We start from the raw sequence: 17,108 nt of genomic DNA on the forward strand, positions 1-17,108 counted from the left end.
CTTATCCAGCATATGTTTTACACAGCGGATGCCCTTCCAGCTGCAACACAGTAATGGGAAACATCCATACACACTCATTCACACACATAAACTATGGACAATTTAGCTTATTCAGTTCACCTGTACCACATGTCTTGACTGTAGGGAAACCGGAGCACCCCACCCTGATCTCACGAGAAAACGTAAGTATTTTACGTTTTGACGGTTTAGTGGCTAATTCGTACGAGTTCAGTCGTACGAAATTGTACGATTTTAAAAAGGAGGCGTGGCATCTAACCCCACCCCTAAACCCAACCGTCATTGGCGGATAAGCAAATCGTACTAAATTGTATGAATTAGATTGTACAAATTCGTACGAATTAGCCACTAAATCAAAAAGTTACGAATTGCCATGAGATTGCGTTGAGCACCCATAGGGAACCCACCTGAACACGGGAAGGTTGTTTATTTTGTTGAACATAACATTACATATTTTGAATCAAACAGTTGCTGATGCCTTGACTTATCTGAAGAGTTTGGAAAAAAGTCGATGGGGACCAGCAGCTGTTTGATGACTAGGAATGTTTTCTTTTTGGTTATCAGAGAGGTTTGGAACAGCTATTTTTTGGTCAACTGTGCATTTAATATTATTAGCTAAAAATTAAATTACTATGTAAAAATGATGGACATTATGTCAAAACCAGGGCGTCACAGTGGCGCAGCGGGTAGCATGATCACCTCACATCAAGCAGGTCGCTGGTTTGAGCCCCAACTGGGTCAGTTGACATTTCTGTGTGGAGTTCGCATGTTCTCCCTGTGTTGGCGTGAGTTTTCACCGGGTGCTCCGGTTTTCCCCACAGTCCAAAGACATGCACTATAGGTGAATTGAATTAGCTAAATTGGCCATAGTGTATGTGTTGAATGCAGGAGTGTACGGGTGTTTCCCAGTGCTGGGTTGCAGCTGGAAGGGCATCCGCTGTTTAAAACATATGCTGGATAAGTTGGCGGTTCATTCCGCTGTGGCTACCCCTGATTAATAAAGGGACTAAGCCGAAAAGAAAATGAATGAATTTCAAAACCACTATTATTTGATTGGGTTCATGTCAGGTGAATTTGGAGGCCGAGCCATTAACAGAAATTCACAAGCATGCTGGTTCCACACAGAAGTCTGTGATGAACTGTGTGCTGGAGGTCTGTGTGGGACAAATTTTTCGGAATTAATAAATTTTTTGTTTTATTTGGAAATTTATTCCCATGCCACAAGAAATCTGGTCGGGTCCTGCGGCTCCCGCAGTACAGCCACGGGAATGCAGACCTCTACTGTGTGCTGTGACACATTGCCCTGGTCACCACTGTTGTAACTGCTGGTGATTTGCTGTACTGTAGCCCTATGTTTTTGGCCATTTAAACACCACTTTTGAAATATTCTAGTCAGCATCATGTGAACAATTCACAATGTGCACTACTTTCAGTGTCTGAGATTGATGTTCTGAGGTACCAGCTGGCCGTGAGGGAACATTTTGCCCATTTTGACACAACTGAAAAGTCCTCAGGTGCCATTTATATTTCTATATCCTCTACAGGGTGGGTGAAAAGTAACTAGATAATGTTTAATGGCTATAGAACTTGAATTATAACTAGAGTCATGATGAAAACAGCCTCTAAATAAAAAAAGACAATGAGAATTCATATTTGAAGACTTTATTCCCAAGTTTGAATACTTTTCACCCACCCATGTGACATATTCTGTGCAGGATGCCAGCATACAACAATAATATGGAAAAATACAACAACAAGTTTGAAAAAATGGATTTTATTACCAATTTTTTTATACTTTTCAACCACCCTGTAGTATATATGCAACATATATATATATATATATATATATATATATATATATATATATATATATATATATATATATATATATATATACACATATACATACATATATATACACATATACATACATATATATATATATATATATATATATATATATATATATATATATATATATATATATATATATATATATATATATATATACACATATACATATATATATATATATATATATATATATATATATATATATATATACACATATATATATATACACATATACATATATATATATATATATATATATATATATATATATATATATATATATATATTATATATATACACACATATACATATATATATATATATATATATATATATATACACACATATACATATATATATATATATATATATATATATACACACATATACATATATATATATATATATATATATATATATATATATATATATATATATATATATATATATATATATATATATATATACACACATATACATATATATATATATATATATATACACATATACACATACATATATATATATATATATATATACACATATACACATACATATATATATATATATATATATATATATATATATATATATATATATATATATACACATATATATACATATACATATATACATATATATACATATACATATATATATATACACAATGCACGCACGCACAATATCTTCAAACATGACGTGAATCCTTTTGCAAAAATCAGTTGAACATCTTGGTATACGACAGGTCAAAAACTAGCTAATGCTGAATGACGTTGAGCACTTGTGTTTTTCCACCTTAACAACTATGAACAATTTCAAATAGTCGTTGCATCATTTAACACCATTGACTTCATTTGTTTACATTTTTAATTATCTGCTATGAAAACACCATGTTTAATTCCATTTTTCCTCAGTAAAAATAACAAAACAATGAGTTTTCCATCACTTTGCATAAAAAAGACCTCCGTGTAATCTCATATCTGTTTACTCTGAACAATTGAGATATTAAATAAATGTCATTTAGCGATTGTTATATCTTACAGGCCTGCGAGCTCCGTGATGTTTTCAGTGGTGTGTTTTCTTTGTGTGGCAGCTGTGTGCTGAGGAACGATAAAGAGTCTTGCCAAAAGCTTGGCTCTGAGTGGATGCGGATGACAAATGTTTTACCCTGAGAAGAGAAGCGGGTGGCTTTACGTGTCTGTTGGCTGATCCGAAGCCTGCTGCTCACGCTCGTCTGTGTTTAACCCGCGCTTTGTTGTTTCAGAGCCTGAGCGCTCCGAGAGTCACATGATCACAGGCTCCTCTGAGCTCTTCAGATATTTCGGAGGTGCGGCTGGATTTTAGCTCCAGATGAGAGGATCTGGACACTGTTTCGCATTGTGTAGGAATGAGGAGCTGCTCAACATCAGCTTTTTTTTCTATTGGTTGCTGTTTGCAATACTGGAGTTTTTTTTTCAATCAGGTATTAAATTTATCTCAGGTGTTTCTTCTTAGATTGGGAGAAACTGAAACAATAAATATCTCTGGGAAGAAATTGAAAAAGGCAGTTAGGCAATTGCTGACATACAGTAAGAATATGGATATATGGATATCAGCTTTTGGAGATATTTAATGAGAAATATTTGAATGCTAAAAAAGTTCAGATTTTGGTACAGGAATATCAGAATATCCTAAAGGTCTGGAGATATCATGCCATTTTCCCCTCATTTTTATTAATTAAAAAATATATTTCCGTCTATATATATATATATATATATATATATATATATATATATATATATATATATATATATATATATATACAATTTTTTTGGGGGGTAAATAAAATATAAGTTAAATATACTTACTTACTTCCAGGGCCATTTTGAAGTTGATATTTAGCCGCACCATATTGTTGTTTGGTAACATCTAGTTTTTATAAGCTGAGATGTTAGCCCAATGCTCAACCCCCAATCTGTAGGACCAGGATATACACACATACACTACGGCCAATTTAGTTTCAAGAATTCACACTTAACTCATGATTTATACATGGCTTGTTTGGCATGCTGTCCCGGGAGAGAGCCCTGAGCTCAAGGGATCCTCAGGCCCCAGGGCTTCCCCCCTTTCGCAGGGCGAGGGGAGATTGAGCTCAGGTCGATCTCAAAACTCCCACACTGCTGAAGCTAAGGTGAACTTCCTAAAAAGTAAGACATTAGAAAAAAGGTTTAGGCTTATATTTATCTATAATATAGAGCATATTTGGATGGTGGGAGGAAATCGGGGAACCTGGGGGAAACCCATGCGGACACGGGGAGAACATGCAAACTCCACACAGAAATGCCAACTGACCCAGCCGACCTTCTTGCTGCGAGACGATAGTGCTACCCACTGTGCCACTGTGTCACCAAGTTAAATAAAAAAATAGCAAAAGTAATAGCTTGTTTTCTAAAGTTTGTTATTTAAAAAACCCCAAAATAAATTTATTTCACAATTATTTAGCTATCACACATAATCATAGAAGAATTTACTTTTTCATTTACATTTTTTGTTTGTTTTTAATCATTTTTTCTCTTTTGCTTTTCAATAAAACAGAATAACAAAAAAAACTAAAAATGTATTTTGCATGAAAAACAACAACAAAAAAATCAGCTGATCAAAAGGTCACAATGCAGCAATTGAGATGTTAAAAATCTATATTATTGTGTTAAAAACACAGGCAAAAATAAATAAATAAATAAATAAATAAACGCAAAAATAAAATTAATTAATTAATAACGTGAGTATACTGTGAATAAGAAAAAAAGAGTGTTACAATCAAGAAACACAATGGCAGCCATATCCAGAGGAAACAGATGGAGTAATAACAGAGGAGCTTTGATTCACAAACCATCAGCAGCCTTTTCCAGCAGATTAGAAATGTACTGTTATTGAAGACATGCATCACATGTTGTCTCCACAGGATATTCCACACGCAGATGCATCTTTCTGTACAGACCTACAGCACTGTGCACAGTCCAATACAATTAAAAATTCACATCTGAAAATAATAAAACAGAAACTTTAACAGCACATCTCTAACTTGATTTTTAATGAAAACAGTTTTAACCATTTTAGAACTCACCTTACTGATGCATTCCTGTTGTAATTTACTGTTGAAGCAGTCTTAAACAGATGGCAGGGGCTTTAGTGTCGTTTTTTGAGGAGTGTTTGTTGTTTCCTAATGAATTGGATGGTATGATTAGCTAGCTATTGAGGCATTTTTAAGTTGACATTAGGCCAATGTTCATTCATTCATTTTCCTTCAGCGAAATGAACCACCTACTTTTCAGCATATGTTTTACACAGCAGTACTGGGAAACACCCATACACTCTCACATTCACACACATAGCCTACACTATGGCCAATTTATTCAATGCACCTATAATGTATGCCTTTGGACTGTGGGGCAGGGGTGTAGTCCTAAAAAAAAGGTGGTGTACTATTACCCACCCAATCCAAATTTTAAAAGTAGGCAAAGAAACAACGAATGTCAATGTTTCTTTGATTCATTAGCTATATATATATATATATATATATATATATATATATATATATATATATATATATATATATATATATATATATATATATATATACTAAACATCAGTTAACTGTAACTATTGACTTCCAAAAAAAGTCAATGGTAACAGGTTTCCAGCTTTCTTCGAAATATCTTTTTTTGTGTTCAACAGAATAAAAAAGACAAACCGGTTTGGAACAAGTAAAGATTGAGTAAATAATGACAATTTTCATTGTTTTGGGTGAACTATTCATTTAAAAAGGACAAATATTTAAACAAATGTATTAATATTAATCCCAATTCAATTATTTATGGTTAGGTAATAGTGACCCCAGCAGACCCGGAGTATATTGAGCTGTATTTAAATGTATATGAGCCAATATATATATATATATATATATATATATATATATATATATATATATATATATATATATATATATATATATATATATATATATATATAAACACTAGCCTATACTCAAGTACATTTTTATCCAGGTATTAAATAAAACTGCCACTTTTTTTAAAATTCATAATAGCATAAATATAAACATATTAAAAACTTAAAGGCTAATTTACATATTTCACTATCATAATATAAGTTATAATAGGAACAAATTTTTAATACGCAATGGCGCAAGTTAAACAAAAATGCACCAACTGCAACAAATGAAGATGTGAGTTAAAAACATTTGGTGTACCCTTAGAGACGCGAATACACAAATTAGGGCCGTTTAATCACCAAAACAAGTGAGTATACCAAGTGTATGATCCTCAAAAGTCGTAATACCCAAACAGCTCGTGGAAAAAAGTAGGCATACTGAGTATACGTGAGTATAGCAAGGACTACACCACTGCTGTGGGGGAAACAGGAGCACCTGGAGGAAACCCACGCGAACACAGGGAGAACATGCAGACTCCACACAGAAATGGCAACTGGCTCAGCCGGGACTCGAATCAGCGACCTTCTTGCAATCAAATTTCCCTTCATCTTTTGACAAATGTGAGGTTATAATAGTAAAAACACCTTCTGACACCATGTCATATAACTACACGCGATCAAAGGTATGTTTTCCGTGTTACGAGTTTTTATCCAAAGCTTTGGCCACGGTGACGCGCGAAATTTAAATTTTATTAACGGTTTCTGTTTTCTGCAACGTCGCGGCAAAACAACAGCATGTTCAACGCTATCAATTACCACCTCAGGTAGGCTACACATGCTTTATTCAGTGTTAAATACAACCAATGTGCGTTTAAATATCATTATATGTGACGTTTATTGCCATATACTGAAAGCAGAAACAGATAGTTCACTTCACATCTTGAAAATAATAATACATAGCTGACGGTTTTAAAATGAAAGTCAGAATTGTGACCCAGTCACTCAAACCACACATTCACTCAGCCTGTTCTTTTAAAACAAATAAATATGTATTAATTAGAATATTACCTACCATTTCGTTGGTAAAACCGTGGCTGAATGAAATGAAAGTCTGGTATTTCTTTTTTTTTCTGTCTGTCGCACCTAGGCATGGGACAATACCGGTTTCAAGGTTTAGCTACTGCAGTTTTAACAATGCTGAAATGTTATGTTACACCGTTTATGCGGTATATATATATATATATATATATATATATATATATATATATATATATATATATATATATATATATATATATACCGCATAAATACATTTTTTTTTACGAGTTTTCAGACTTTTTTCGACGGCAACAGTATCTCCAGCAGCAACTGACCATTCATATTAAAAGTTCACCACATCAAATATTTTTAATATTTCTTAAAATAAAGTGTAATGTGTTAAATGGGAAAAAATAGTAATTTTTTGACATTTAATAAGAACGTAGATGTGATATTTTTGTACAAGGTTATTATACCGTCAGAACAGTGTTGCCAGACGTATGATAATTATCGTATTTGTACGATAATTTTGACCTCTGTACGATGTAAGATCAATAATGAAAAAAATCCTATAATGTACAAAAATTTCAGAATTTTATGGCATTTAAAATGAATTTCATTGTAATCTTAGGGCTTCTATACTTCTTGATCTAGCTGCATCTTTTGTCTACTGCCTGTTAGGTGAACGTGGAGTTGGACATGTTTTCTATCTCATCTTACCTTACATTTTCTCAGCCAATCAACGTGGAGAATGGCTCTCTCTCGTGAGTTATAATTCCTGCCGTGCGCGGCCGTGCTTAAGTCAGTCATTATCAGGGTGAGGTAGATTGTTTAATAAAATTTTAAAAAGTAGTGCTGAAAAGCAGTTTGCCCTTGATGTTCTCGTTTTTCCCTATTCAAATGCGTCATGTGAACGTGTTTTTTCAAAGTTTATCTCATCAAAACAAAGCCACAATATCGGCTCATTACAGTAACTCTGTATGGGCTCGTGCACACCTCAAAGTGTGTTAAAATTCGGGAGGGTGCACTGCTTTCAAGCCAACCAGCACCATGCAGTCCATGACGGCATCCAATTTGTACCCCAAAATGAATCCCTTAACATCTGGCAACACATGCAGGACAGCGACTCAGAGTTTGAACCTTCCCACTGAGGTATTTTTTTTAACGTATTATGGTAATTTGCACATTATGTCAAAACGCTATTTGCCTAGATAATAGCTGTACTGTATGACTCGTGTACCATAACTTTCTTAGAAATACGATAATTTTGAAGTTCTGGTACGATACTTTGACATTTCCAATCTGGCAACACTACGTCAGAATCATATACAGGCCCGTGTCAAGTTGCATCACATTTGGTGCAGACAGATAAAGTGCGTGTTGCTGGAATCTTGTAGTGTGTCGCTTGTTGTTAGGACTTGGTGTTAATGTCATAACCAAAATGCCCTTGTAAAAACAATCTGAAAGCGTCCATAATTTGCCTCAGTTTGACCTCATATTTTAAAGATATAAAATTGTAAATTGGATCCAAAAAACAATAGATGTCTGGGTCATATTAGTAAAATATAGGCTAAACTCATGTAAAATGGTCCAGAGAAAACCTTTACCCTTTACATGATGAAATGCAATTACAACATAACCCTATAGTGATGCTTGCTAGCTAGCAATGATCCATAATAACTTTTGAGAGACAACAAGCCTTTAAGACTCAAGTCACTGTTGTCATCAAATGACATTTTACCTTGTTTTGAGGAGGTAATTCAGTCATCTTTCCGATAATAAACTTCAGCTGTCTGGTACCACGGCACATAGATGGACATCCACCGCCTTTATTAGGTTGTCTTATTGACCGCAGGATATTAGCTCTCTTCATTATGCGTCTTCATTACCATTTTTCAATCAAGGTAATGCCGTAGAGATGGGAAATGGGCTAATGCTCAGTGACAGTGAAAGAAATAATGACTGGCGGTAATTTGGTCATTCTGAATCCGAAAAAGCAGTCCTACGTGCATCCTGCGCATGCACATTGAGACGCATTTATGCACAAAAGCAATTACGCATTCCCTCATTTCACTGCATTACTGTTTGTGAAGTTGCACTCCAAACACATTTAGCTGTAGCCAGTTATCCATCATGTCTGATCGTGTCATTCTGCAGTAATTGAACCCCCCGGGACACGCACAAGATATATTTTCTGGTTTATCTGCATTTGCTTTGGTAAATCTCATTATAGCTTCCTCTTTGATAAATCAACACCAGGGTTTGTAAACAAACTGGAGATGCTTGAAAGGTTGGATTTTTATTCACAACCATTATCAAGGTCCGAATGATGGTCAGAGGAACAGCTATGTTTCCAACCTATTTTTATGTTGGACTATCGCATAAAAAAGCTTAAGTTATGACAGTGTGCATAAAAAACTTTCATGCTCAACTGAGTAGAATAAACTTGGGCTGCACAATATTGAAAAAAATATGCAATATTTTATTTTGCTGCGATTTATATTGCGATATAAGTGAAGTTTAGTTATAAACTAATTTCGAGAGGATCACGTGCTTATGATTGCTAGCGGCTGGATCCGCATTATCCATTTCTCAATGCACCAATCAGACGACTCCTAAGCTACTACAAATACCCTGGGTTACGTACCACCGCTATCTTCGTTTTGAAGAATCCCCCCATCCACCCCTACTCCTCCTTCTTCCTAGATGGGTGACACGGTGGCCCAATGCTTAGCACTGTTGCCTCACAGCAAGAATGTCTCTGGTTCTAGGCTTTACCAAACCAGCAGACATTTCTGTGCGGAGTTTGCATTTTCTCCCCGTGCTCACGTGGGTTTCCCCCGGGTTCCCCGGTTTCCTCCCACCGTCCAAAAAACATGCAACATAAGTTAATTGACTAATCCAAACCGGCACTATAGACATGCTCCTAGTAAATGGTTATCTCTCAAGAGCAATCACTGGCTGTTCATTGATTATTACAGTGGGGGAGTTCTCGAGATCTACCTGAGCTCAAACTCCCTTCTCGCCTTGCAATGGGAGGGAGCCCCGGGCTCGAGGATCTTATGAGCTCAGGGCTCTCTCCCGGGACAGCATGCCAAACAAGCTTATAATTAATCATCAGCTAAGTGTGAACTCTTGAAATACAATTTCGACTTGAAACTCTAGTTGGAATTAAATTATTGACTTTGATTGATTGGAATAATCTTGTAGAGGAGTGAGTCAAAGAAATTGCAAGAATAGATAAATAAGATAAAAAGTAAAATAAGCAGTCAGTCATTCAGGTACAGTAATATGATACAATATTATCATGGTATCTTACCCCTGATAATGATAGATCACGACATCAGCAATTAGATCACAAGAAAACCATCCACAATATATCATGATATTTGTAAATGAAGAGGAAAAAATGCATCCAAAAGTTCATTTATTCATTTTCTTTTTGGCTTAGTCCCTTTTTTAATCTGGGGTCACCACAACGGAATGAACCGCCAACCCATCCAGCATATGTTTTACGCAGCGGATGCCCTTCCAGTCGCAACCCATCACTGGGAAACCCATACACACTCATTCGCACACACATACACTATGGACAATTTAGCCTACCCAATTCACCTGTACCGCATGTCTTTGGACTGTGAGGGAAAACGGAGCACCCGTAGGGAAACCCACACAAACACAGGGAGAACATGCAAACTCCACACAGAAACGCCATCCAAAAGTTATAAGATGTATTTCTTTTACTAACAGCACATATATTTCTTAGAATTGCTACATTAATATGTTCGATCCCCCTTTACGAAAATCGCCACCTCATGCTTATAGCTATTTTGTCCTCCCCCTATTATTGAATAATCATTTGTAATGTAAGATGTCAGCACTGTACATTCTTCATTGCTGATTAACAATAACAATCCCATTGCAGATGTGCGATGTGACTATTGTGAATGCACACATTGCGATATCCATGCTGAGATAATATAGGCCCAATCCCAATTCTATTATTTTACACCTGAAGAAAGGTAAGGAAATGGACTAAGAGGTAAAATTGGGATTGTGCAGCCATAGAATAAACTTTTATCCTATAACAAAAATTGTGCATAAACTATGATGAAAAAACATTTACCAAATAAATTCCAACATGCGCATCAAAAAAGTAATGTGACTTTGTTTTAATAGATCATGTGATAATGAAAATAGGCCCAATTAAAGGACAAACCAGAGGACTGACCCTATTGTAAAACATCTGAAATACAGTTTTGGTCATTTTAAAATCCCTCAGCCAACGTCCATAATGAAAATGGTTGAATTTTATTAGCTCCACAACTGTTTTGAGCATCTGAGATCCCAAAGAGCGGGCTTGTCTCTTTAAATACTACTGCACACTCATTGAATTTTGTCTTCTGAGGCCAAGTAATTTATTATATACAAAAAACTGCACGCATTGGCTTCTCCTAACGCAGCTAATACATTTTTCTTTTTGATATTTGGCGCCGGGCAGCACGGTGGCTCAGTGGTTAGCACTGTCGCCTCACAGCAAGAAGGTCACTGGTTCGAGTCCTGGCTGGGCCAGCTGGCATTTCTGTGTGGAGGTTGCAGACATCCCAAGTTGGGAAATGTATATAGAGGTACTGTACATTTTCTGAATGAGCAAGGGTTGTCAAAATTGGCCGCACTGAATGAGTCTGTGTGAATGCGAGAGTGTATGGGTGTTTCCCAGTACTGGGTTGTGGCTGGAAGGGCATCTGCTGCATTAAACATATGCTGGAATAGTTCATTCCACTGTGGCGACCTCTGAAGTAGAGACTAATTCGAAGGAAACTGAATGAATGAATGATATTTGGCGCCAGTTTATCAGGAAGTGATGATTTTGTTCTCTTTGACTCATTGGATGGAAGCTCTGCTTTATTCGCAAATGTTTTATGTGATATTTTAGTTTTGCACATAATTTGATCGTTGGATGGAAACATATAGCTACTGTGTTGTATTGTAATTTGTAGCATGTGACACTGTGTAAAACTCAGAGGGCGATGCCATATAAACAGTCTGGTTAATGAGCTCGAGCGTTCGGTTCTTTATCCCCACTGAACTCCACAGCAGGGGACAGAGGAGGGCAGTTTGTCTGTGTCACATTAGCCAGAGACTAGGGAAAATAGTTGTTAACTAGGCGCAGAGCTCACAAATAATTAGGGCTTTTTATCAAACATCAGTATTGTTGTCTTAGGGGTTGGTGATTTAAACAAATTCCTAACGTTAAAGCTATGCAACGTTTGCCCCTCTAGAGGTAATAAAAAATGCATTTGTCTTGCAGAAGAACACTGCTTTGTTTCTTCTACAGTCCTGACAACACTAGAATTAGTATGTTTTTAATATTTGGGTTAAAAGAAGATGGTTTTAGTAGATGTATTTACAATATACGCTTATTTGGTTATATTATACACTTATAAAGTGTAGTTCTTGTAAAACTTGTAAAAAAAGTTGATTTCTTTTCTATCTTTGAATCCATTCAGGGGGTGACACGGTGGCTCAATGGTTAGCACTGTTGCTTAACAGCAAGAAGCTCACTGGTTCGAGCCTCAGCTGGGTCAGTTAGCATTTCTGTGTGGAGTATGCATGTTCTCCCTGCGTTCACGTAGATTTCCTCCGGGTGCTCCGGTTTCCCCCACAAGTCCAAAGACATGCGGTACAGGTGAATTGGGTAGGCTAAATTGTCCGTAGTGTATGTGTGTGAATGAGGGTGTATGGGTGTTCCCCAGTGATGGGTTGCAGCTGGATGGGCATCCGCTGTGTAAAACATATGCTGGATAAGTTGGCGGTTCATTCCACTGTGGCGACCCCTGATGAATAAAGGGACTAAGCCGAAAAGAAAATGAATGAAAGAAGCTTGACAAATCAAGTTGACTCTTAAATCACACAGAATTAAGTATTTTGAAACTGTTAAAGTGCAGAATGTTTTCTGTGAGGGTTGGTTTAGGGGTATGGAAACAGAATATACAGTCTGTTCAGTATAAAAATCATAATATCTATGGAAAGTCCCCGCAAAGATAGCATTAAAAATGTGTGTGTGTGTCTGTGATTGTAGGAGGTATTACTAGGAGATTTCAAAAGACTCATACAGAATGAGATTTTTTCAGAAAGTAAATCAGCAAGGGGTAGGGTTGGGGTAGGGCAATAAAAATACAGTCTTTATTGTTTAAAAACAATGGAAACCTATGAAATATCCCCACAATTAACAATAAACATGTGTGTGTGTGTGTAAAGATTTTTATATCTGTAGGTGGCACTGTGTAGCTAAAGTCAAACAGATGCCTTTCAGGTTCAATCCCACAGTTCCCTCCAGAGCTGTAAAAAGACGGATCTCTGACAATAATGTTCTGTTTGCTCTGAAGCCTCTGAAGTGAGATTTTAGCTTCCCGGCCGTGGAGTGACTGGCTGCTGACCTTTTGGGTTTGTGTTTTCACACACCAGCGCTGTGCGAAACTGTACATTTATTGATTTCCTTTGTAGATGTGGAAACAGGGTCGCGATTAATATTAATCAGCACAACAAGAGTGAAGAGTGTTTATAATAATGTTTTTATAATGTGTGTGTGTGTGTGTGTGTGTGTGTGTGTGTGTGTGTGTGTGTGTGTGGTCATGGCTGATTTTCCATCTAAAACATTCATCTCTGAAAACCCTTTCACTTCCACCAGTTTCATGCAGTTTGCAATGAATAAAGTCCCTTTATTAATCTGGGGTCGCCACAGCGGGATGAACCATCAACTTATCCAGCATCTGTTTTATGCAGCGGATGCCCTTCCAGCTGCAACTTATCACTGGGGAACACCCATACACACCCACACACTATGGACAATTTGGCTTACCCAATTCACCTGTGCCGCATGTCTTTGGAAAACCAGAGCACACGGAGGAAGCTTACGCCAACACGGGGAGAACACCCTAACTCCACACAGAAATGCCAACTGACCCAGCTGGGACTCGAACCAGTGACCTTCTTGCTATGAGGCGAACGTGCTACCCACCGTGCAGCCCTATATATATATATATATATATATATATATATATATATATATATATATATATATATATATATATATATATATATATATATATATGAGGTGTTTTTGACAGTAATAAATAAATAAATACATATTTTTTTAAAATAAAATGTATTATATGAATTAATTTTATCATATTTATTATATTATTATTATTATATTATAACATTTATTATTATTATATATATTATTTTTTAGATTTAAAAAAATATTTTCTTCCATATGGCAAAATTGCTCATGAGCTCTAACAGCAGAATAAAAGAAAAGTTATAATTTTATTGAACACCCTGGTGACATTTCAACAACATTCACTTCCAAAAGATCTTGACATTTCAGTGCATTCTCTTACAATAATGTAAGCTGAAAATACATCATTGCATTTGAAGAGTTATTGATCATTTTCAATGGGAGTTGTGCAGTAAAAACAGCAGGAGGGGAAAAACACCACTAATGATCCTCTGTCTGCTGTAACCAAAGTCAGAATTAACAGTTTCTTGGTATTCTTCCAACAGGTTTTGCACTAATGAAATGTAGCGCAATTTCTATGAATATATACATTCAATGAATATATACATAAACATTTTTAAAGCACTAAAAAGTTCCCACAATCTTAATGCCAGACTGTTTGGCCAGCCTACAGTCGTGGTGACTCTCATTCTAATGCAAATAATGCTCATATATAGACAAAATGGCTTGAGTCTGGCCTGGATCAATTGTGCCTCTGGACTCATGGCATTTATGGAAATTATGATCATAGATCAATACATCCCGCTTACTGCAACTCAATTCTAATTGATCTGTTGTTGGGGAACGGGATACAGAGGGCAAGACTGACTTTCTCTGCCTGAGAAAATGAGCTACTTTGTCTTTGCTGCGGTTTGGAAAAACACTTCAAACAGAGACGGAAGGAAAGGTTATTTCTGCCCAGAATTATTCTTGCTTATGATAAAGAGATTATTTCATATAATAGATCCGAATGAACCCATCCAGGCTGCTTTTATCTTGCTTTCTACTGTTTCGCGAGGCAGAACAAACCTAAAAGGAAGTTATTTTGCCTTCTCTTTGAGTGTAATGAGATTTGCACACATACTTTGATTATATTTAAAGTCCCTTTAAGGAAAATCGCTTCCTCTGTTGCCATTTGGGTACTTTCACCATCATACAAGTCATGCAAGTGCAGCTCAATTTAAGGGATTTAGAAAAAAAAATAGTTTTATTAATTTATTCTATTAAATGTGAGAGTGATAATCATAATGTAACTTCTTTAGCACAAAAATGATGGAAAACTGAAAAACAAAATCAGATATTTAATTCCAGAGTAAAGATATCGCCAATGTATATAATAAACTGAATGGGGCAAAATGAAAAATTAAAGAGGAATATGGAAAAAAAAGGAGGAAAAATTGTGAAAATATGCAAATAAATGAAAAAATATTATAAAAATGATCATAAATGTAATGTAAAAATACAAGTTATTAAAATAAAATATTTTTATTATATCAGTATTGATTGTAATAGCTGTTGTGGTGCCTTAAATAAAAAAAAAATAAAGAAATCTTAACCACTTAACTGTTAAAGTCCTTAACTGTAAACGCTCATGTTTACTTAATATTGCTATTAAATCCTACTCATATCATGACAAACTATATATCAGTGGAAATGTCTTTCCAAAACAGTTACTTATTAATTAGTGAAAATATACTCAAAGTCTTAACGCATTACTTTGCTACAGCAATCCACATGTAAAATCACACACACACACACACACACACACACACACACACACACACACACACACACACACACACACACACACACACCACACACACACACACAAAATGTTTAGAAACTTCATCATTCTATCCAGACTAGATGGAAAAGCCCTGACAGATACACAGAAAAAAATTATTCAAAGATGATTCCTTGGATTTACTCAATTTTTTTTACGTTAAGTGGTTGTAAACAATTTATTTGGGCTGAATTTAAACAAACAAATTAAGTTGAACATTGCTCAATTGAATTTGTTTGTTTAAATTCAACACAAATAAATTGTTTGCAACAGTTTTGCATGCAACACTTTTTTCAGTGTAGTTCAGGACTCCACTCACCCTCTTTATTATGAATTTGAACAGCTTAGACGATATAGAGTACCCAGAGCAAAAACAAGTATTTTCAAGAAATCTATTATACCGTCTGCTGTTATATTGAACATATGACATAATGTAGTTTATATGTTATTCTGTGACCCTGTGAATCTGTTTGTGGTTTTATAGCCAGGGTTGTGTTTTGGTAATCAATGCTGGAAGCTTTGTGTTGGTGCTCTGTGTTTGTGTTTTGTGATGTTAGGTGATGTTTAATAACATTTCGCGAGGCCAAAGACGAATTTCCACATGTGTGGACAATAAAGACCTCTACTTTAATTGATGTTTTGCGAAAACAATAGTCTGAGCATGTATGAAATATTATTAAAAAAATGAAAGATTCTAAGTTTGTGATGCAGCACCAACTATAATATCCTGGTGACTCATTGCAGTTTAAAAAAAAGATTTTATAAGGTTAAATTCAAATCAAATACCCCCAAACTGCAAATACTGCTCAGAATTTAAAGTTTACTTTACAAATATTGTATGAAAAATATGGTTCCGATATAGAAATAGGGGCGCCTTTATATGGTCAGCAATTGAAATGAAATGATATCAATTTGGTGGTCATGTTTGGTACTGCACCCAAAACAAATCTTATTTTCTTTTAAGATATCAACATTAAATTTGGAATATAATTTGTTCAAATATTTAGCTTTTTCTAAATTTTAGGCTAAAACAGGCTTTGTGAAATAAATTTTAATGTAATAAAATAAAATACATTTATTCAATCATTCATTTTCCTTCAGCTTAGTCCCTTTATTTATCAAGTGTTGCCACAGCGGAATGAACCGACAACTTATCCAGCATGTTTTTTTTTACACCCATTCTTCCATTCATTTTTTTTCAGCTTAGTCCCTTTATTAATTTGGGGTCGCCACAGTGGAATGAACTGCCAACTTATCCAGCATATGTTTTACGCAGCGGATGCTCTTCCAGCAGCAACCCATAACTGGGAAACATCCACACACACTCATACACTATGGACAATTTAGCATATTCAATTCACCTACAGCGCATGTCTTTGGACTGTCGGGGAAACCGGAGCACTTAGGAAACCATGCAAACACTGG

This window comes from Danio aesculapii, chromosome 1 (genome assembly GCF_903798145.1).
Source record: "Danio aesculapii chromosome 1, fDanAes4.1, whole genome shotgun sequence".
In the NCBI taxonomy this organism is placed as follows: Eukaryota; Metazoa; Chordata; class Actinopteri; order Cypriniformes; family Danionidae; genus Danio; species Danio aesculapii.